This window comes from Cornus florida, unplaced genomic scaffold, assembly GCF_030987335.1.
Source record: "Cornus florida cultivar Cherokee Brave unplaced genomic scaffold, ASM3098733v1 CherokeeBrave_3.0.0_Hap2_Chr01, whole genome shotgun sequence".
Lineage (NCBI taxonomy): Eukaryota > Viridiplantae > Streptophyta > Magnoliopsida > Cornales > Cornaceae > Cornus > Cornus florida.
Window position 1 is genome coordinate 114,646,809 of NW_026775571.1, and position 21,848 is coordinate 114,668,656.

The 21,848-nt window shown below is 41.5% G+C and overlaps 1 non-coding gene across 1 annotated transcript; it reads left to right on the top strand.

The window, feature by feature from the left end:
- The first annotated feature begins 354 nt into the window (after positions 1–354).
- On the top strand, positions 355–460 carry LOC132283618 (small nucleolar RNA R71). The gene has a single exon (XR_009472068.1). It is a non-coding gene; the product is annotated as a small nucleolar RNA R71 (small nucleolar RNA).
- The last annotated feature ends 21,388 nt before the right edge of the window (positions 461–21,848 follow it).

Genomic DNA, 21,848 nt, shown 5'->3' on the forward strand with positions numbered 1-21,848 from the left:
TAACACAGATGGAACAAACTTTCTTTGGCACGGAAGTTTGTGGATTAGCAACAGGAGCAAAGCCAGATGATAAGATTTGATTGAACTTACGGTTCAAGGCTTCTATTTGAGCGGCTAACTCACTAGATTTATCTACCTCGTAAAGTTTTTCAACCTTATGCATTCCAGGTGATCAAAGACCTAGACCTAGAGGAAGAAGTGTGTTACACTGAGTTTTCACTTAGGACCTCAAACAGTTTCCAAGCGTCAGCCAGACTCTTACGCAAAAAAGCTCCATTACTGGAAGCATTAACCATATTTCTATAAGAATCTGTAAGACTATCATAAAAGATATGTATTAAGTGCCATTGAGCAATATCATGGTGTGGACACTTTCTTAGAAGATCATTATACCTCTCCCATGCATCATGGAGCTGTTCTCCCGGGATTTGGGAAAATGCCATGATTTCTCTTCTCATTTGTGTGGTTTTACCCACAATGTAATATTTCTTCAAGAACTCCTGTTGCAACATGTCCCATATAGATATGGAATTTGTTGGAAGGGAGTGTAACCAAGTTCTTGCTTTGTCCTTAAGAGAGAATTGGAAAAGACGCATTCTGAATGAATCATTGGTTAGAGTGGTTAACTTGGTAGTTGAGCACAATTCCAAAAACACATCCAAGTATTTATAAGGATCCTCTGTTGCATACCCATGGAAGGTAGGAAGCATTTGGATCATAGCAGGCTTGATCTCAAAATGGGTTGCATCAGCAATTGGAAAAATAAAGCACGAAGGGGAAGTATATATGATAGGAATAAAATGGTTCCTCAATTGTGGTTGTGGTGGAAGAACATGTGGATCCCATTCTCCATTACCATTACCATTATTACCCGGTGCATTATGTTGTTCAGTCATGTTATCAGAGGAACTATCTATATTATTCAAGTGTTTTTTAAGTTTTCTTAACTGACTCAAAGTTCTCTCTATTTCAAGATCATGCACTAAAGGTTTTGACCTATTTTGACGAGTTAACATGCACTGGTTCCATTAATCCTAACAGTAGCATAAATAAAATATTCCAAGTAACAGAAAAACAGTAAAAACTCACAAAAGGTTTAATAAACTGAAGCTTTTCTCCCTTAAGCGTCTTTATCCTCACTGCTAATTTGTACCTGAAAAGAAACAGAAGTAAGATGAGATATCCGAAAGTCCGAAAACTGGTAAATCAAAATAAACTAATTAAAAACTAATCTCCCCGGCAACGGCACCAAAAATTGTTCGTGTTTCTTGTAATACCCCTAATTTTAAAAGGATAGTCTCGGCATTTATTTATTATTTTGATTGTATTTTTGGGTGATTATTTGGCTTAATTATTGTTATTTATTATCTGATTTAATTACTTAACTATGTGACATGTGTTAGCTTTTATTATTTAAATTGGAATTAATTGTTTAAGTGTTTTAATTGTTTAATTATGAATTTTAATTTCGTTAATTATTTCTTGTTTTTCTTTAATTGGGTTGTGTATTTAGTTATATGTGTATTTTCTGTAATTGGATTAGTTTGGTTATTCTAATGTGTAAATTAGTTTATTTAAATATTTTAATTAGACTAAATTATGTGATGGATTAAATTAGTAACAGTTACTGTGTTAAAATAAATTAATAACTGGTCTAATTTTAAACAGTAGGATTTCCCTAAGAGGTTACGCGTATGTAGCCGAGTATCTTATAACCTAGATTGCTATATGGGCCGACTGACTTGAGTTTTACATTAGGGCTCTGGCTTTAATTAAACAGGGATTAGGGTTTAGGATTTTTACGCCTATATATACATAGTTATAATCTGTATTAAGGGTTGAAAAAACCCTACTCACGTAACAAAGATACAGAGGGTTACAAAGTGAGGCTTTGAGAGAGCAGAGCAAGTTTGTGAGGTTTCCAACAGAGGCTTCAAGATTTGGCTTAGGAGAAGGGAGGAACAGAAGTCATAGGAGGCTAGACAATATTGCAGTGGTCGTCGGGAAGCTTAGAATAACGGCAATAAGGTTTTGTTTACAAAAAAATTGTACAGGCAAGTTCTTTTCCTTCTTTTTCCCTTTGCTTGTGTTCTGTGCACCTAGGTGGCCTCTAGGATTTAATTAAGAATTAACTGAGTTTCTTATGAATATTTGATGGTATATCAATGTTCTGTATGTGTGAAAATTTATTCAGTTACAGTTTGTGCGTGTCTGTGATTTATTTGTTTCTTGAAGCATGAAAAATTTGATGAATCTGTAGCCTCTGTTTTTGTATTTAACTGTTATAAACACATCTTGGGAATGATACTGGACTTAGATGGAACTTTTAGGATTAGTTTAAAACCAACTAGACAGGTTGTGAATGGCCGGAAACACTGCAGAAAGTTGTAGGAGCAACAGAAGTTGAAGGAGGCTCGAGAAGGAGGAGAGAGTCGGCTCTGGAATACAAAGAGCCGCCTCCCCCATCAAAGAGCTGGCTCTAGGAGAGGTAGAGCCAGCTCTACCCTCCTAGGAGGCGGCTCCAGGTGTATTTAGAGCCTGCTCCAAAATCTGGAGAAGGCTCTTTCTCACGTATAGTTTCAGAACTTGTTTTTTTTGAAAAATTTTGAGACTGTAGGAATTGGGGACTGTTTGGACTAAGTTTGGGACTTCACTGTATGACTAAAAAGTTAGTCCTAGGTATTATTAAGACCTTTAAAGGGCTAAAATCTTATGTTTAATCAATGGGACAAACGGTATAAAAATTACTAATTTTCTATACGGTTAACGGAGGAAAGATGGATTAGTTGCCTAACTAAATTTTGGCAATGTAGTGGGATGTAGGATGGGTACAAAAACCTACTAGAATGCATGATAGGATCCTCTATATATTTATTTTTGATCTGTACATGCTCTGAGATCTAAATCGTTGAAACAGTAAACTTTTCTACTATTACATAGATTACTGTTGATTTTCAATTGCTAGTATAACAAAACCATTTATGAAATTATTTGGATACTAGTTGGGACTGTAAATTACTCAGTTATGATTTATATATAGTAATTTGCATGGATATGAAGGATTGTATCCACCGGTATGGGAAGGTGGCATACTGGGGATGGTTTAGCTCAAAACGCTAAGACCTAACCTACCGGATGGAAAGTATGGATTGTAAAATATTGAATCCATTAATGTGTTAAGTTGAATCAACTAACTTGGTTGAATGACTCCTTGGATTAATTGGTTGTGGTTAAGTCACTTCAACTGAATAAGTTGAGTGCTTATCTGGACGGTATTTTGTATGTCTCCTCATTGAATAAGTGAATGACATACTATGGTTTCGGATGGACTTTAGTTATATGATTATGATACCACGATATAAGTGTGAGTCTCAGAGTCATTGGTTAGGGTGCGTATATGCAGTGGATGCGTAGCTGGATTTAGTAGGTAGGTGTACCTTGTTAGGTCTAGGTACTCATGCCCACCTTTGGGTGCGTTTTCACATGTTGCCTTCTATTCAGGTTGAGACCTCTACTATAGTCCAGTGAATGTCCTTAGTATGGATATATATGTATATTTATGGATTACGTAGTTATGTTGAGGGTTTCTAGGGTGTATCTGCGTATCGGGCACTGCATGGATTACAGTTGGAATAAGACTTGCATGTGGGCCTGACCCACTCCTTTATTATTCTTTTCAGGTACTGGACGGTTCCAGCCTTAGAGCTTGATCGTGCTTGTCGAGGATAGTCTCACATTCATCTGATTACGCAGGACTTCTCTCGATGTTTATAGCATTATCTATTTTCAATTTTTAGTTTTAGTTGAACTTTTGGTTAGGGGTCCATCAGTGGATTCCCAAGTTGTAACCTTGTAGTTGTGGAGGATTGGAGTTTCAATTTTCAGTTACACATGGAGGGTTTTATTATTATTATTTCTTTCAGCTTTATTCTATCTTTATTGTTTCTTTTTGTCATCTGTGTTTGTTTTAAAATACTTTAATTGTTTGATATTCCCTCGGGTTTGGGCCTGGGCCTGATCAACCCGTGTCTCGGATCCGAGGGGTATCACATTTCTCGCAATAATAAATTAACCACTCGCAATAGAACGATATCGTGTAGGATAGCTCTATGTAAAGAGGATGTCGAACCCACAGGGAGATGAGATTTGCATTAGTCTTTAATTTCGTTTTATGGTTTACAGGTAACCTGGTTGGAAAGTTTGTTGGTTGTCACGTTTAACAAACTAAAATTATAACAAAATATTTAACTAGAGCGAATTACACTAATTTAAATATTTAACAACCATCATATTATGGTTAATTATACTAACTCTGGGAATTTAATAATAATATTTTTCAAAAGAATTGAACTCAATAACATTCGTTTAATTCAGGTTTTAAAGAAAGATGGTTTACAAGATTAGCTAACTATAACCTATTTACGGTTAGCGTGGACTATCCACTTACCTACTCTACCTACTTTAACTACTTTGCGAATGAACCTCATTTCCTAAGTATAGATTATGAAAACATTCTTTTGTGAAAAACATGAAAGTATCATTATATGACCTCTATTTTAGTGTCCGGCAGGGCTCCACCAGATACCACAGAACAAGATAGGTTGAGAATAGAGAATGAATTATTACATCTAAGACAAGGGAATAACAGTTTATAATCTATCCAAGCGTGAAAACCACTTGAGTTGTCTCAAGTGCTCATAGACATATAATCAAGAAAATAATCATGTATTAAAATAATCCCAGAGTTAAAACAATCAAACCATAATAGTAGGTTGGGTTACATCAGTGCCCTAAGAGAGGAATTAGCTACTCATGACAAGGCTGGATATCATCTGTGTTGAGTTCATCTCCATCGTCATAGACGGCACTTCTCTTCTCAGGATCTTCACTTCTAAGGTTGTAGGAACCTTAAAAGCCACCATACCTTCAGCCTTCTGAATAACACCGTCAAAAGAGATTGAAATTTTGGACCTCTTCTATCAAGGTTTACGCCTTCTTTTATAGAAGAAAATAAGTATTTGGTGGGTTTTTAAGTCTTTTGGCCCAACCGGGATGAGATACGGCTGGTAAAGAGAGCAATCCCTCAACTTTTAATCTGACATGTCATGGAAGGCTCGAGCTTTAGGACCAAAGGCTCGCGCTTTAGGGTTCATGCTCGAGCATAAGGAATAAGGCTCGAGCCTCTCTGGATGGATGCTCGAGCTACAATAAATGGTGTTCGATCTTCACTTTGACACTTAGCCAATTTTCTTCAACTATTTTCCAAAGTGTCTTTTTCTTCAACACTTAGAGAATATTTTTGGGGCTGAACTCTTTTAAAATTGCTCGATCCGAGCTTCATAGGCTCGAGCACTCTTAGTTAAGGCTCGAGCATTTGGGGCTCAAGGCTCGAGCATCAGTGAATAATGCTCGATCCATAATGGATGGTGCTTGATCCTGGAGGTGAGGCACGAGACCTGGGAGCATTGCCTTCAATTAAAATCAACTCTTTAATTTTTGACGCCTCATGCTTGAGCTTGAGGGTCAAGGCTCGAACACCCTTGGTTAAGGCTTGAGCACCCTATGGTAAGGCTCGAGCACCAAGGTACAAGGCTCGAGGATTTGGGCCTTGTTGACTTTTCTTCTCTTTTTTGTTATGATGCTCGAGCCTCAACACTTGGGCTCGAGCTCGGGGGCTTGAATTGTTTCAAACTTCACCATTTGAGCTCTCGGTTTGCTCTGAATGACCGGCAACGACTCTGTAAACTTCAATATCATCATAAAGTCCCGGTTTTAACTATTTACTTGGAAAAGTACCTACAAACACCCATTAAACATAAATTAGTCAAATTATGGATAGAAGTATCATTTTAGGCCTTAACATATACGTATTTAGGGGCTCGAATATGCATATATTCAGCACTCATCACATACATCAATTAAAGGAGATTTATTGACAAAGCTCAAATAAATGGGTATTAGAACACCCCTACCTCAATTTTGTAGAAAACTCTCAAATGGGTTCAAATTTTCAGAATTTTTAGAGTGGCCAAAAGCTGAAATTGCTTACATCAACTTGAAGATCTCACCGAACTCTTCGATTTGCCGCAAACGGCACCCAAAAACTCCAAGGAATGAAAGAGAAATTGAAGCTTGAATTTTGCAAAAGAAAAAAAGAAAAAAGAAAACAGATCGAGAGAGAGAGATAAGGTGTGACCAAATAATGGCCTTTTGGCCAATAAAAGCAATTATGGTGGGTCCCACCATTTTTTTTTTCCCTTTTTTTTTAATTTTTCTTCTAATTTTTCCACCACAAAATTATATACATGCACACAATCACATAAAACTCACATAAACACATTAAAAAAATATATGAGATACAAATTGATCCAACTAAAATCCCCGTATATAACAATTACGGTAGCAGATCCCACACGAAACCATCCGGCTCGAAAAACGAAAAAATGCAAAAATGACAACCCTTGCATTTCAAAGAGTCTTGAACTCAATGAAATGCTCCAAATAACTCTTTGACACTCCCAGCCACAGTATTTGGCACGCAACACGTGAAAAGACAAAAATATCCTCAAAAAATTAAAAAATTCAAAAAAATAAAAAATGATAAAAATTCAAAACATTACAATTGAATTGAATTGAATTGTAGTATTGTGGAGGGAAAAAAACTCCCTCCAATAAAAAGCGCACACGTCACCACTACACATATCTTCATTCCAAGGACATATAAGGCCCATCATGCTCAAGCCCAAATTGAGGGTATTTACAACCCAAGACCATCGTTATTTGTCCTCCAACCTCCATCAAGGCCGAATCAAGAGGTCATCAGCCCAACTTGTTAATATTTAACATCCGGTCTGTTACTCAAGCCCAGCCGGATCAAAATATGTTCAGCCCAGTTATTCAAGAATGCACAAGTCCTACCAGTTGAAGGATTTACTGTAGAAGGAAAATTCTGAGATAGGAAGTTCTGTACAAGGCAAGTAATACGTTTAGAAAGTTATACAAGGGAAAAGCTCTATTTGTAAAGAAACTCTGTATAGGAAGAATTGGAGGACAAACAATGCGAGTCCTACCTTAATTCGACCACCCTTTTATGTATAAATAGGGGCTCAGACCTCCAATAAAAGAATCAAGCAATTCTATGCTTCTCTATACACTGTTCTTATTTATTCTTATTGTTTTTTGAGTGTGTTGTTTTATTTTTCTCAATCATTATTGGTTGAGCGAAATTTTGCACCTACACTTTGGCGCCGTCTGTGGGAAGCGTATAAAAATATACTCCCACTTGTTCTTCAAATCAAATCCTTAGTCGTATCTGGAATGTCAAACGGAGAGTCAGTAATGAATCAACAGATAGAATTGATGCAAAAGATGTGAGAGCAGTTCTTGCACCAATTTGAGACACTCCGGCAAGCAAACGATACGAGTGTCGCCCAGATAGCTGCGCTTCAGCAGCAGACTCATACGCTGCACACGGCAATGGCCAGGCTAACGCCACAACCACCACCAGGCGATGCTGCAGCACCACCCCCCCACCCAGAATTTACCTCCAGTTCACGAGCCTCCGGCCAACGGGACACCACCCAATGGGGCTCGACCTAATGAGGTTCAGCAAAAGCAAGGGACGAGGTCCGAGGCCGTTGCTTCGGATAATCTCCCGTGCCGCACACAGGACGAACAGGCTGAGTCCAGCCATAGGCTTACGGTATGGTCCAATGGCGTTCCAGATGGCGCACACGTACAAGATGCCTTCGACGAAAAGAAGCTATTAAGAGTTCAGACACCAGCCGAGATGGCTAGAGAGTACAAGAACTCCTTGGTCAAGACCCCCTTTACTGACGATGTGTACCTTGTGGAGAGACCAAAGAAGTTCACTATGCCATCCTTCACCCAGTTCGATGGGGCAGGAGACCCCTCTCGGCATCTCGATCATTATGCGCAAAAGATGGCACTGGACGATCATAACGATCCGTGGATGTGTAAGGTTTTTCCTACCAGTTTAACCGGTGCAGCGTTAGAATGGTTCAGGAATCGGCCACACAAGTCTATCCCTGATTATGAGACCTTGTGCACTATGTTCTTAGCCAAGTATTGCGAAAATAAGAAGCAGAAGAAAAATATCGCCAGCCTTTTCACCATAAGGCAAAGGAAGGGAGAAACTCTGCAAGATTTCTTATCCAGGTTTAACATGGAGGCCTCGGAGATAGCAGATTGCCACCCTGCCACGGCAATCGAAACATTTAAGTTGGCAATGATCCAGGGAACCAAGTTTCACACATCCTTGGTCAAATATTCCCCCCCGGATATGCAGACTTTGAACGCTAGGGCACAAATCTACATTCGGTTGGAGGAAAACGTAGCCCACAGTGCACAGCACGCTACCCTCGTGACAGTGGAAAACAAGTCTCGAGAGAAAGCTGCGAGCACAAGGATGCAGAAGGTTCCTCATACCGCCACACAAGTCACCCAAGCGCCTGAGAAGAGGCGAAGGACAAAGGACAGGCTTACCCCTCTCCGTACTACCTTAGCGCGCCTATTCCAAGAGAATAAGACGAGGTTCGCAACTCCTCAGCCCATGAAACAACCCTTGGAGCAGAGGGACAAAAACAAACATTGTGCCTACCATAGAGACTATGGGTATACCACCAATGACTGCAGGTCCCTTCAGCGATAGGTAGAAAGCATGATAACGAGAGGAGAGTTGGTGGAGTATCTCGCCACGAAGGAGTACGTAAAACCTCGGGAGGTTAACCCTCGACGGGTAGAGGGCGGTCAAGTAAAGGTTATCCATGCAATACACGGAAGGTCAGAGGATGATGAAGAGTCTGAAGAGTTGTACAGATCCAGGCTGAGAAAGGCTCATAAGTTACGAAGATTGTCTTCGGTAAACACGGTTGCACCAGGCAGCATCAACATTGGATTCAGTAACAATGATCTGTCTAGAGTCCAGCGCCCGCATGAGGACCCCTTGGTCATTAGCCTCCTGGTAGCGAATTATATGATCAAGAGGGTGCTGATAGATCCGGGAAGTAGCGCCAACATCATTACAAAAACAGCTTTTGATCAGTTGGGGGTTTCACCATCGTCCATCAGGCCAACTTCCAGCCCCCTAATGGGATTTGATGGTACTAAGGTGAATCCGCTTGGGGTAATCGATCTATCCGTTACTGCAGCAAAGAGGACTCTGAAGGAGAACTTTGTCGTGACGGAGATTCATCCATCCTATAACCTCATTATGGGGAGAGGTTGGATCCATCGTATGAACGGAGTCCCCTCTACCCTTCATCAAGTAATGAGATGTTTATCCCCAGATGGCAAGGAAGTCATCGACCTCTGGGAGACCAGGTGACTACAAAAGAATGTTACATGCTAACGCTACATGAAGTAAAGAAGGCGTCGAAATCACCTCAGTTAGAGGCGAATCCCAAAGGCGCAATCAAATAGCAGTTACAATATCCTCTGCCCAAGTATCTCAAGGCAGAGGAAGAAGCCGAGGCTGAAGCACCTACCGAGGAGTCCCTCGAAGCAATAGAGGTAGTCCTCGGAGACCCTCAGAAGGTCACCTACATTGGCTCATCTTGCACAGCCGAAGATAAGGAAGCATTGATCAGGGTCATTCGGTGCAATTCGGATGTCTTTGCCTGGGATCACTCGGACATGGTGGGAATCGATCCTATGGTCTCATGCCATAGTTTGAGGGTTAACCCAGAATTCAGGCCAGTCAAGCAGAGGCACCGACGGTTCGCACCTGAACGGAATCGCATAATAGCCGAGGAAGTAAATAAACTATTACAAGCAGGATTCATTCGAGAGGTGCAATACCCACAATGGCTCTCAAATGTAGTAGTCGTTCAAAAGAAGAATGGGAAATGGAGGGTATGCGTAGATTATACCAACCTTAACAAAGCTTGCCCAAAAGATAGCTTCCCTCTGCCCAAGATTGATCAAATGGTGGATGCTACGACGGGTTATGAGAGGCTCACATTCCTCGATGCATACTCCGGCTATAATTAGATTCCCATGAATCCTGAAGATGAGGAGAAAACCGCTTTCATCACAGAGACGGGCACTTACTGCTACAGAGTGATGCCCTTCGGTCTAAAGAATGCCGGAGCCACCTACCAGCGACTTGTCAATAAAATTTTCAATAATCTGCTGGGGAATACAATTGAAGCCTATATCGATGATATGGTGGTCAAAAGTATACGGAAAGAGGACCACCCGAAGCACCTCCAGGAGGTCTTTGATACTCTCAAGAGATACAATATGAAACTGAACCCCACCAAGTGCTCCTTCGCCGTCTCGTCAGGACAGTTCCTCAGGCACGTCGTAAATAAAAGAGGAATAGAAGTAAGCCCAGCTCAGGCAAAGGCACTCATACAGAACCAGGAGCCAAAAACCCGCAGGGAAGTGCAAGTTCTAACCGGCCGAATTGCGGCTCTCAACCGGTTCATATCCCGATTATCTGATAAGTATAAACCTTTCTTTGATGCTATTCGATCCAAAAACAAAGATATGTGTGGACCTCAGCAGCAGGAAGCTCTCAATCAATTGAAAAGCTACATGACAAAACCCCCAATCCTTTCTGCTCCAACGCCCGGAGACACTCTCATCCTGTACCTGGCAGTATCAGCTATAGCAACAAGCGCAGTGTTGATCAAAGAAGGAGGCAAGGTTCAGCACCCAATCTTTTACACAAGCAAAACGATGACGGATGCCGAGACACGGTACAGCAAGACGGAAAAGGTAATCCTGGCGTTAATTTATGCCAAGAGGAAACTTCGACATTACTTCGAGTCTCACAGCATAGTGGTACTTACGAATCACCCTATACGGGCTATCCTAGCTAAACCAGACCTGTCTGGTCGAATTACAAAATGGGCTATTGAACTTAGCTCTTTTGACATCACCTATGCACCGAAGGTATCTCACAAGGGGCAGTCAGTAGCGGATTTCCTACTAGAGTACGAAGAACAACCTGAGGAACCGACACTTCAAAAGCCGTACTGGAAGTTACGGGTTGATGGCTCTTCCAACCAGAAAAGGGCAGGGGCCGGGATTGACATCACAACACCCGAGGGTACCAAGCTGCAACAGTCAATTTTGCTAGATTTCCCATCTACTAATAACGAGGCCGAGTATGAGGCGTTGCTCGCCGGTCTTCGGCTAGCTAAACAGCTACAGGTACGGTGTTTAAAAGTTTTTAGTGACTCACAGCTTGTGATCAATCAAGTGTCAGGGCACTATTCTCCCAAGGAGGAACGTATGAAGTCATACAAAGATGCTGTAGAGAGTGCTATCCGGGAGTTCGATCAAATCGAGTTCCATCAGGTACCACGAGATGAAAATGCCGAAGCAAATCGATTGGCAGCAGCCGCATGATCTTCAGACGAAGAGTTGATTCGGCTTGTTCCAATCGATATTCTCGAAGAACCCAGCATTAATCCCCGGCAAGAGGTGATGGTGATCCCGGAAGTTCCACGCGAGCCCTGCTGGATTGATCCAATCGAGGCCTACCTCAAGGAAAGAGTTCTCCCAAATCAAAAAGCTAAGGCAAGGAAGCTTAGGCTTACCGCGGCTAAGTACGCAATCATCAATAACTAGTTGTACCGAAGGTCATTCTCCAGTCCTTATCTCAAGTGTTTAACCCCTACTGAGGCTCTCACAATTCTAAAACAAATTCATGAAGGAGATTGTGGAAACCACTCGGGAGGAAGATCCCTTGCACACAAAATTCTAACCCAGGGTTATTTTTGGCCATACTTGGCTCGGAATACCGAGGAATACTCAAGAAGATGTGACAAGTGTCAGCGCCATGGTCCAATAAAGCATCAACCTGCCGAAGGTTTGCACGCCATGGCTAATCCATGGCCGTTCGCCCAATGGGGGATTGATATAGTAGGACCGTTACCCAAAACCATGGAAAAAAAGGAGCATGTGCTTCTAGCTACGGATTACTTCACCAAGTGGGTGGAAGCTGAAGCCTTCTCTAGCGTCACCCACGAAGAAGTAAAGCATTTCATTTGGAGCAACATTATTTTCCGGTTTGGGGTACCAAAAGTCATCGTAATGGACAATGGTAAGAACCTCGATAACAGAAGTACAAGAAAGTTCTTTAGCGAACATGGAATCCTGCAAAAATTGGCTGTAGTTAGTCATCCACAAGGCAATGGGCAAGCTGAAATAACTAACCGCACGATATTCGGGTGCTTAAAGAAAAAATTGGAGAAATTGAAGACAAAATGGTACGAGAATCTCCCTCAAGTGCTCTGGGCCTATCGAACCACTCCAAGACGACCCACGGGAGAAAGCCCATTTCCTATGGCATATGGATCCGAAGCTGTCATTCCTACCGAGTCCATAATCCCAACCCTTCGGACATCCTTGGTACTGGAAGGGAACAATGAGCAACAACTCGAACATAGCCTTGATCTTGTGGACGAAAGGAGAGATGCAGCAACAATTCGGCTCGCGGCATACCAACAGCAGGTGTAACAGTTATAACAAACGCGTCAGATTCAAGAGCTTTGTGGTAGGCGATTGGGTTTTGAAGCAGGAGACAGCTCATGTAAAGAAACTGGAACCTAATTGGACCGGACCCTACAGGGTTACCGAAGTAGTGGGGAAAGGAGCATATCGTTTGGCCGAAGCTAGCGGACGTCCCATTGCGCGTCCTTGGAACGCAATACACCTGAAAAGGTATTTCCATTAGTTAAGTTTGTCAATTTTGCTACAAATTCTTCATAAATAAGGCTGAATATGTCCACAGTCAGCCAAACTTTTCTTTATTTTGCTTCTATATTCAGTACAACTCTCCTCTATTTTTGTTTCTTTTTATAAAAATGGGGGGCCATACGACTCTATGATTATGCAACTTTTATGCATGCATCGCACTAGGCAATTTTTATGCATGCCAAGTCGCACTGTGCAATTTTTATGCAATTAGAAGCAAGCTGCTAAAAAGCATTCGTCACAATGATTTTTACAAAAAAAAAAACAAAAAAAACAAAAAAAAAAAAAACACAAAAAACATGAGTTATGGCCTGTGCTTAAAACTTTCTATCCCACATCGACAAAAAAGTATGTGCTACATTCTGTTATATATGGGAATATTCAAATAGTTAATTACGGTGTAAGGTGGGCCCACTGGTATTTAAGGCTGTCAAGCTCGATACCAGAGGCATTCCTTACACCGACCTTTTTGACAAAATTTAGTCTATATCCCACATCGGGTAGAAATAGAAAAGAAATACGGTTCATATATGCGTGGTTCACAACATTTGGTTGCCAAGGAGGAAGTATCAGTGGAGGAGGAAAGTCTCCAAAGTCAACAAATAGGAAACTTCACAGCCACTGTTACTCGCTTTCTTGGCCTCTTATCATTTTTGAATCCTCGGCCTCATGATAAGTTGTTTGGGAAAAAATATAAACAAACTTCCCCTCAGGCTCAGCGCCGGGGGGTAGTTCATTTCGCCTCGGACCCTAAGTGTCCGGCTCGGCAAAACCTCCCCTTAGGCTCAGCGCCGGGGAGTAGGTCATTCGCCTCGGACCCTAAGTGTTCGGTTCAGCAAAAATCTCGCCTCGGACCCTAAGTGTCCGGCTCGGCAAAACCTCCCCTCAGGCTCAGCGCCGGGGAGTAATTCATTTAAACCTCCCCTCCGGCTCAGCGCCGGGGAGTAGGTCATTCGCCTCGGACCCTAAGTGTTCGGCTCGGCAAAAATCTCGCCTCGGACCCTAAGTGTTCGGCTCGGCAAAAATCTCGCCTCGGACCCTAAGTGTTCGGCTCGGCAAAAATCTCGCCTCGGACCCTAAGTGTCCGGCTCGGCAAAACCTCCCCTCCGGCTCCGCGCCAGGAAGTGTTTAATTCGCCTCGGACCCTAAGTGTTCGGCTCGGTAAAAATCTCGCCTCGGACCTTAAGTGTTCGGCTCGGCAAAAATCTCGCCTCGGACCCTAAGTGTCCGGCTCGGCAAAACCTCCCCTCCGGCTCCGCGCCAGGGAGTGTTTAATTCGCCTCGGATCCTGAGTGTCCGGGACAGCTTCGGACCCTAAGTGTCCTATTCAACAATATTCCTCCACACTCAGTGCCGAGGAATAATTTGCTTCAGACCTCTGGTGCCCAGATCAGAACTCTTTCCTCCGGAATCCAAGTGTTTAATACCCTGTGGATGTGGATATATCATAAGTTCATCATGATCCACCCCACATCAGGAACACACGAGAAGGAAAGAGTATGTATACGTCTACTGCAGGCAAGTAAAAGGTAAGGAGAGTTCACTTAACAGTGAAATCATTGTCCATATGAATCATCCTGAGATATCAACTAAACTGTTAAAAGGATCTCCTTCTTCCCACCATTCTTGTTTTTTCTCGGATAGCATAAATCCGAAGCATAAAGACAATGTGTTTTGTTTAAGCACATTACCAGTCAGAAGAATATGAACAGTATCAAAAGCATACAGCAAAAACAAATCAGGTATTAAAAGCCTAAAACAAAAAATTATATTCATTATCCCAAACATGCTGTCCATAAAAACAAAATACATGGTTCTACTTCCTCTTCGGATCGAAGGGAGTAGATTCAAAGGCATCCACTATAGTAGGACTTGGGGTAGGAGGAATTGAAGCCGCAGGGGCAGAAGAGCTAAGAGTACCCTTCAGGTGCGCCTTCACCATCTCGGCAAAGCGGATTTCAGCTTCCAAAGCCTCTGGCCCTTCATCATATGGGAAGTGCACCCCCACCTGCTTGTCAAAAGCGTCCGGATCTATCGTCCTAGGGCCTGAGCCCTGATTATAGCCAGACCGGAACGCTTTAGCACTAGCCAGGTGTGCCAGACAGGAGTAGCGCCCCTGCATTTGCTTCCCCGCCTTGAAGCAAGTAGTAAGAACCTCGGTCAGGCGTTGAACTTCGGCCTGAAGAGAATCCACCTTAGCCTCAGAGGCTGACAACTGCCTCTTATACGCATCCTTGGCTTCAGAAGCTATCTTCAGATTGGTAGAGGCGGTGGTGGCTCTCTTCTCTGCATTGTCAAGATCCTTTTCCAGCTTCTTGATGGACAGGGATTGGGCTTCAGCAGTGGCGCAGAGGGCCATGGTGTGGTATAGACTCTGGATAACTGAGGAACAAATATGAGCATAAATGGAAACATAAGCAAGCAAGAGTAACATAATTCTGAAGGAGCAATGCGAACCTCTATGCCCCGGACCGGGGCAGAGGGGAGTAGTTGTTCCAACCCCATTTGGCTGATGGCTTCCTCGTCCTTTGGGAGCCACATCCCTCGAGCCATCGCCAGTGCAGCTGAAGGGTCTGTAATCACAGAATCCCCTGAGTGCAGGACTGACTTATCAGCCCTAGAGAAGGAAGGAGTCCAAGGAGCCCCAATCTCAGCCAGAACAAAGGCCCTGACTTCATCTTCAGGTTTGGCCTCTCCAGCCTTTTTCCCTCTGCTTTTAGAAGGGACCTTGCCCTTGCCAGAGGATAGGGGGTTGAGGCGAGATTTCTTCATTGGTGGTTCCTCAGCCTCCACCTCATCCTCAGTAAATCTAATAACGACCAAGGGTTGGGCATCTTCGGCTTTCTTTTTTAACGCCTCAGCCCTCGGTATCTCCTCCTCAGTCATGGGGAAACTGTCAAAGGATGGTAGAGACAGATCCATGAGGTCTGCAGCAACGGCACTGGAGGCAATGTCCTTGAGGTTTGAAGAAGTTAGCAGGTCCTCGATAGGCGAGGGGTCACTCCAGACTCGTTCCTCAAGAAAAGAAAGTCTGTTCCTTGCTGCGGAGGATGGGAATGTAGCTGAAAAAACACTAAGAAACTCATAAATACGGCGAAACATTAAGACTTGGCAAGGAAAACAGCCAGAACACTTGGTATGAAGGGAGGTTAAATATTCTATACCTAATTTCCCGAACTTGCGCGGGATGGGGAGCGTAATTGATTGGGACACGAACCATTTTCCTTTAACTATAACCATCATTTCTTTCCATTTCTTTTCGGATGAAGGAAGGTTCGTGCATATCCTCTGATGAAGGGGAGAGGTAAAAAAGAAGCGACCAGGCTCGGTCCTATGCTTAGATATATTGTAAGTAAGCAGAAGGTCGGCAAGGGTCAAATCTAGAGCCTCTAATTTCCGGCGCACCAACAGTGCCGAAAGGATGCGAAAGAAATTAGGATTTACTTGAAGGGGGGCAAGACCTAGCTTGTTGAAAACTAAATGATAGAAGGGATGAAAGGGAATCGGAGGGAGTTAAGATGCCCTACCGAAAGAAGCAATTCATTCTCCTCAATTCCCTCGCCGGAGGTAAAATCGGCACCCTCGGGATATTCTGCAATTTCTACTCCCTCAGGAATATCAAATTCTTCCATTACCGAAGCAATAGAGAACTTGATGCGGCGAATAGAGATGATTGCTTTCCTCTCTTCATGAGTAAGAACATAATCAGAGCCTGAGGTAGATGTCTCGGCTGGAAGGGGGGAAGTACCTAATGGATTCAACGAAAGACGATCTGTAGAAACCCTAGGAGGGGGAGCCCTAATGCGAACGGGGGAAGATGAAGGTGTGGATTCAGAATCCCCAATGTCTATACGTTCGGGAGTAGATGAAGTACTCATAATGAAAGATTAAAGAGAAAGATGCGAAACTAACCTGACAAAGCGATGGAATGAAGAATGCAGAAGTGCAGCAAGGGCGAATGTAACTCTTGCAAAATCTTGTATGACGGAGTAATAATGAAAGACCTCGAACCGTTTCTGAAGCAAAGTAAAAAATCGGTTTCAATTCCCTCTTTAATAGGAGCCGTCACTCAATTAAAAATGAAATTTGGGGCAAAGTGTGGAGGGAAAAAAACTCCCTACAATAAAAAGCGCACACGTCACCACTACACATATCTACATTCCAAGGACATATAAGGCCCATCATGCTCAAGCCCAAATTGAGGGTATTTACAGCCCAAGACCATCGTTATTTGTCCTCCAACCTCCATCAAGGCCGAATCAAGAGGTCATCAGCCCAACTTGTTAATATTTAACATCCGATCCGTTGCTCAAGCCCAGCCGGATCAAAATATGTTCAACCCAGTTATTCAAGAATGCACAAGTCCTACCAGTTGAAGGATTTACTGTAGAAGGAAAATTCTGAGATAGGAAGTTCTGTACAAGGCAAGTAATACGTATAGAAAGTTATACAAGGGAAAAGCTCTATTTGTAAAGAAACTTTGTATAGGAAGAATTGGAGGACAAGCAATGCGAGTCCTACCTTAATTCGACCACCCTTTTATATATAAATAGGGGCTCAAACCTCCAATAAAAGAATCAAGCAATTCTACGCTTCTCTATACACTGTTCTTATTTATTGTTATTGTTTTTTGAGTGTGTTGTTTTATTTTTCTCAATCATTATTGGTTGAGCGAAATTTTGCACCTACAAGTATAAGGTGGATGCATTTAACAATTAGGCCTTCTCCATCACATCACCAGGATTGTACTTGGCGCCAATTGAACAGTTCTCGAGAATTATCCAAGACTAATTATATACGCAAACCAAGTCAACAACTTGAAAATTTTGGATTGTTTTGTTGATTTTTCATCCCACTAGAATTTCTTGGCAAATAGGTGAATGAACATTTTATCCATCGTCATAGGCTTGTGTTCAAACCCTGCTCACGTCTAATAGAAGAATCTGAATCTACACTCCAATTTTTTTTTTTTTTTTTTTCAATTCGAGTCCAAATTTGAAGGATGGATGAGAAATGTATTTTAAAAGACATATTTCTAGCTTAATTACAAGCCAAGAAAAGTGGTAGATTATAAGCAATTAATATTTCTACAAGCCAAGAAAAGTGGTAGATTATAAGCAATTATTTTCTGATCTGTTATACTTTTTTCGTAAAATATTGATTTAAAAAAGATAAACAAAAAAATCACATATTGATCGGTTGATCAACTATACATCAACCTTCGCAATAGCACGAATCATTGTAAAATAGGGCTATTGGTCGGGTAAGTCGAACCACTGGGACTGCGCTAGTCTTAAGGCAACCTAAGTGTCTAAAGTCATTTTAGAGTGATAAGGGGTGTTCATAGAGGGTTTGTTTTATGGTCACTAAACTAGGAATTCAAAGTGCATAAAATAATAGTGTTAGTAAATGAGAGTTAGAGATAATAAAAGGGGAAACTAGAGAAGTGAATCCACCTACGCCCTAAATACATGCTAAATCAAGACTAAATTGGGGATAAACACTATATAAGCAATGATCAAGAATTATGTAGCAACACATAGTTGCTTCATAACCAATAAGAAGTTCATGAGATTAAAACAAGAATGGTCTATCAAAAGACAACACATTTGGACTACCTAGACTAGGGTGTAGTATCAAATACATTAACTTAAGCAAAAGACCATCAAGCATTCAATCAAATGATGAAGCACATGAAGGTAAGAATCAAGCATAATCCATCAAAGGAGGTACCTAAGCAATGGAATATCAAGTTTCAAAATCAACATGCCTTGAAAACCATTCATAGTTAATATCTTCATTGTCACTATGAAAATAAAAGCAATAAGACTAATGTAAGAATCATCAAGACAAGCTAAATAACTCATATCAATCATTTAAACATGAAAATTCATTACAAGAAGTAATAAGCTCTTAAACTATGAAAAGACCAAAGTTTATACATTATAATCCCCAAAATAGAACCTAATCTAGAACATGAACAAAAGGGAAGGCTTCATCACCTCCCTAGATGAGGTTTAGTTACCCATGAGTGAGCTAGAAGAAGGAAGAAGCTTGCCCTTTTCCTCCATTTTCGAGCTCCCTTCCTTTTGCTCCAAGAACCCTCTTCTTCTTGCTCTCTTCTCTCTCCTCTATCTTGTAGAATATAGGATAATGATATGTGTGGCCTTCCTTGCCTTATCTCCTTCAACAAAGCTCTCTCTCTCCTCCAAAAAAACATCCCCAACCACCTCATAAAGAAGTAAGTAGAAAATGAGGAAACCAATGCACAAGTGGCTGCCAAAATGAGAATTCCCGAAGGCAATTCTGCCCCAAATTCGAGCACTCTAAGCAAGGCCTCGAGCGCTCGAATTTAGTGTAAAAATGCCCATGCTTCACTTGCTCCGCCCAGACCTACTTTGGTTAAACAGCCATAACTTTGCGCTCCGAACTCCGAATGACAAACCGTTTAAATATTTGGAGAGATGATTCAGAGCTTTAAAAACTTCATGTTTTGATCAAGACCCAAATCTCAAGTCTGGTTGGTCGAAAATGGGGAGAAAGGCAGTACTTCAGTGCTGCCAGGCAGTTCTGCGCACCTCTGGTAACAAGGCCATAACTCTCTGCTCCGAGCTTCGAATGATGAACCGTTTGAAGATTTAGAAAGCTAATTCAGAGCTCTAAATCTTTCATGTTATGATGGAAGTCCAGTTCTCGAGATTTCTGGGTCAAAATGGCGAGCAAAGTCCTAACTCCACTGCTGATCTCGTGAAGCAATCTGCCCTAATTTCGAGCACTCGAAATTAGGCCTCGAGCACTCGAAAATTGGCCAGAATGCCCTATGCTTGGTTTGCTCATCCCAGACCTACTTTGGTAAAACGGCCATAACTTTGTGCTCTAAACTCCAAATGATGAACCGTTTGAAGATTTAGAAAGCTAATTCAGAGCTCTAAAAGCGTCATGTTTTGGTGGAGATCCAATTCTCAAGGATGATTGGTCGAAAATGAAGATCAAGGCAGAATTTCATTGCTGCCAGGTAGTTCTGCGTACCTCTGGTAACAAGGCCATAACTCTCTGGTCCGAGCTCCGAATGACGAACTTCTTGAAGATTTGGAAAGCTGATTCAGAGCTCTAAATATACGATTTTATAATGGAAGTCCAGTTCTCGAGTTTGCAAGGCCAAAATGGTGAGCAAAGTCCTGACTCCACTGCTGCCAGAAATTCAGAATTGTGCCTTTTGATGGCCAAAACTCCACAAAGCCTTGATTTTGCTCCTTTTTTGGCAAATGGACCTGAAAATGCATAAAAACATAGAAATGAAGATAATCTACATAAATTAACATACAATGGACTTTACTAATGCAATTTAGGGCGCTTGAATATATAATATTCGGCGCTTATCACACCCCCAAACTTACATTTTGCTAGTCCCTTAGCAAAACTACAATGAAAAATTTAATGAAAAGACAACCATGGGCTTGCTACTGCAAAAATATCATCCATGGTAAATAAGATATATACATTGCTCAAAAAAATAACTTGAAATAGAAAAAGAGCTGGAGATGGGGTCATTGGGAAGACTACCTTGCATATATGAAGCGTTGATACAAAAATTGGCTAAATACATTTCCACATACATGCATCAACATCAAAGTCTATATAAATAACTCAATTATCATCTCTTGAATGGAAATCAACTCTAGCTTCAGTGAAAGTGAATTAGATTCTCAACATGCGGCTTTTACTTTCTTTTCCAATTCCAAAGCGCAAGTTTTCAAATCATTGAATTCCCCTTTAAATGAGGTCCCTAAGGCATGATTTTATTTACAAGACAACTTTTGTTGCTTGTTGACAATTTATTGTAACTCAAGCGAAACATAGAATGGTTGTGCAATGCTGAAGTCCCTTAAGCTTTCTAACCAACCCTTGTAGCAAGCGTTAGGCCAACAACTCCCAAACCAGATGGCTTTAGGGTGTTAAGTGTAGAGACACTCCATAGGGCTTAATAGCTCAAGTTGGAAAGGCTACGAACTCCAACGAACCATGTTTATTACCAGTTTATTTTTTTGAATGACCGTGCAATGTTTAAGTCCCTTAAGCTTTCTAACCAACCCCTGTAGCAAGCGTTAGGCCAACAACTCCCAAACCAGACGGTTTTAGGGTGTTAAGTGTAGAGACACTCCTAGGGCTTAATAACTCAAGTTGGAAAGGCTACGAACGTCAACTGATCATTATTTTCTTTCTTTCTAAGTTTTTTTTTTTTTTTTTTTTTTTTTTTTTTTTTTTTTTTTAGATTCATGCCAAAAGTATTCATCCATTAGGTTCATCAAATCAGATTAACTAGGGCAAGGTCAAGGTCAAGGTCAATCAAGTTGCATGCCTCACAGTTAAGTTTCCAATGTGCATCTGTGCATTGTGAAGCTTAAAATAGTGTCAAATCCAGCGAGAATTTAATTGAGACATTTATACAGACTAATTTGAATCTACATGATCATTTCAACTCAAATTTTCTTTATTTTCAAAAATATCAGCTGTTTCTATACACAAAGTTTTAAACATATGCTTTCATCTCCAACAGGTTTCAAATTCCATTATCATTGCTTAGCAAAAATGTAAAACCAAAAATACATAAATGCACCCCCAAACTTGAATGTCACATTGTCCTCAATGTGAGAAGACAAGTAAATCAAAATAAGCGCAAAGAGGGTAAAAGAACAATAATACCAAGTGGAGTGACGACGACGTAGATGTTCAGCCATGTGAGTGCGCAACGGCGTCCCCCAAACTTGGACATGAAGACCTATCAAGACAGAACTAATGTACACAGGTGAAAGCATAGGTCTCTTAAGAAAAAAAATCAAAACAGAAATGAAAACACTAAGACGAATGTGATTGCAAGGTAAAAATCCATACAAAATACAAATTGGCACACATGAGTCATAAGTGTAAAATGGAAAACAAAACAATGCCAAAAGCCGTGCATTTAGAGAGATAAAGTTGGCTTAGGCAATTCGTCAAACACGTGGTGTGCAAGACAAAAAGGAAGAGGGCCAAAGGTTGATTAGAGATGAGAAAATCCAAAAATTTGGCCCTGCAAATGCAATACACAACTCCCAAACAATCACAAATCCTTCACACAA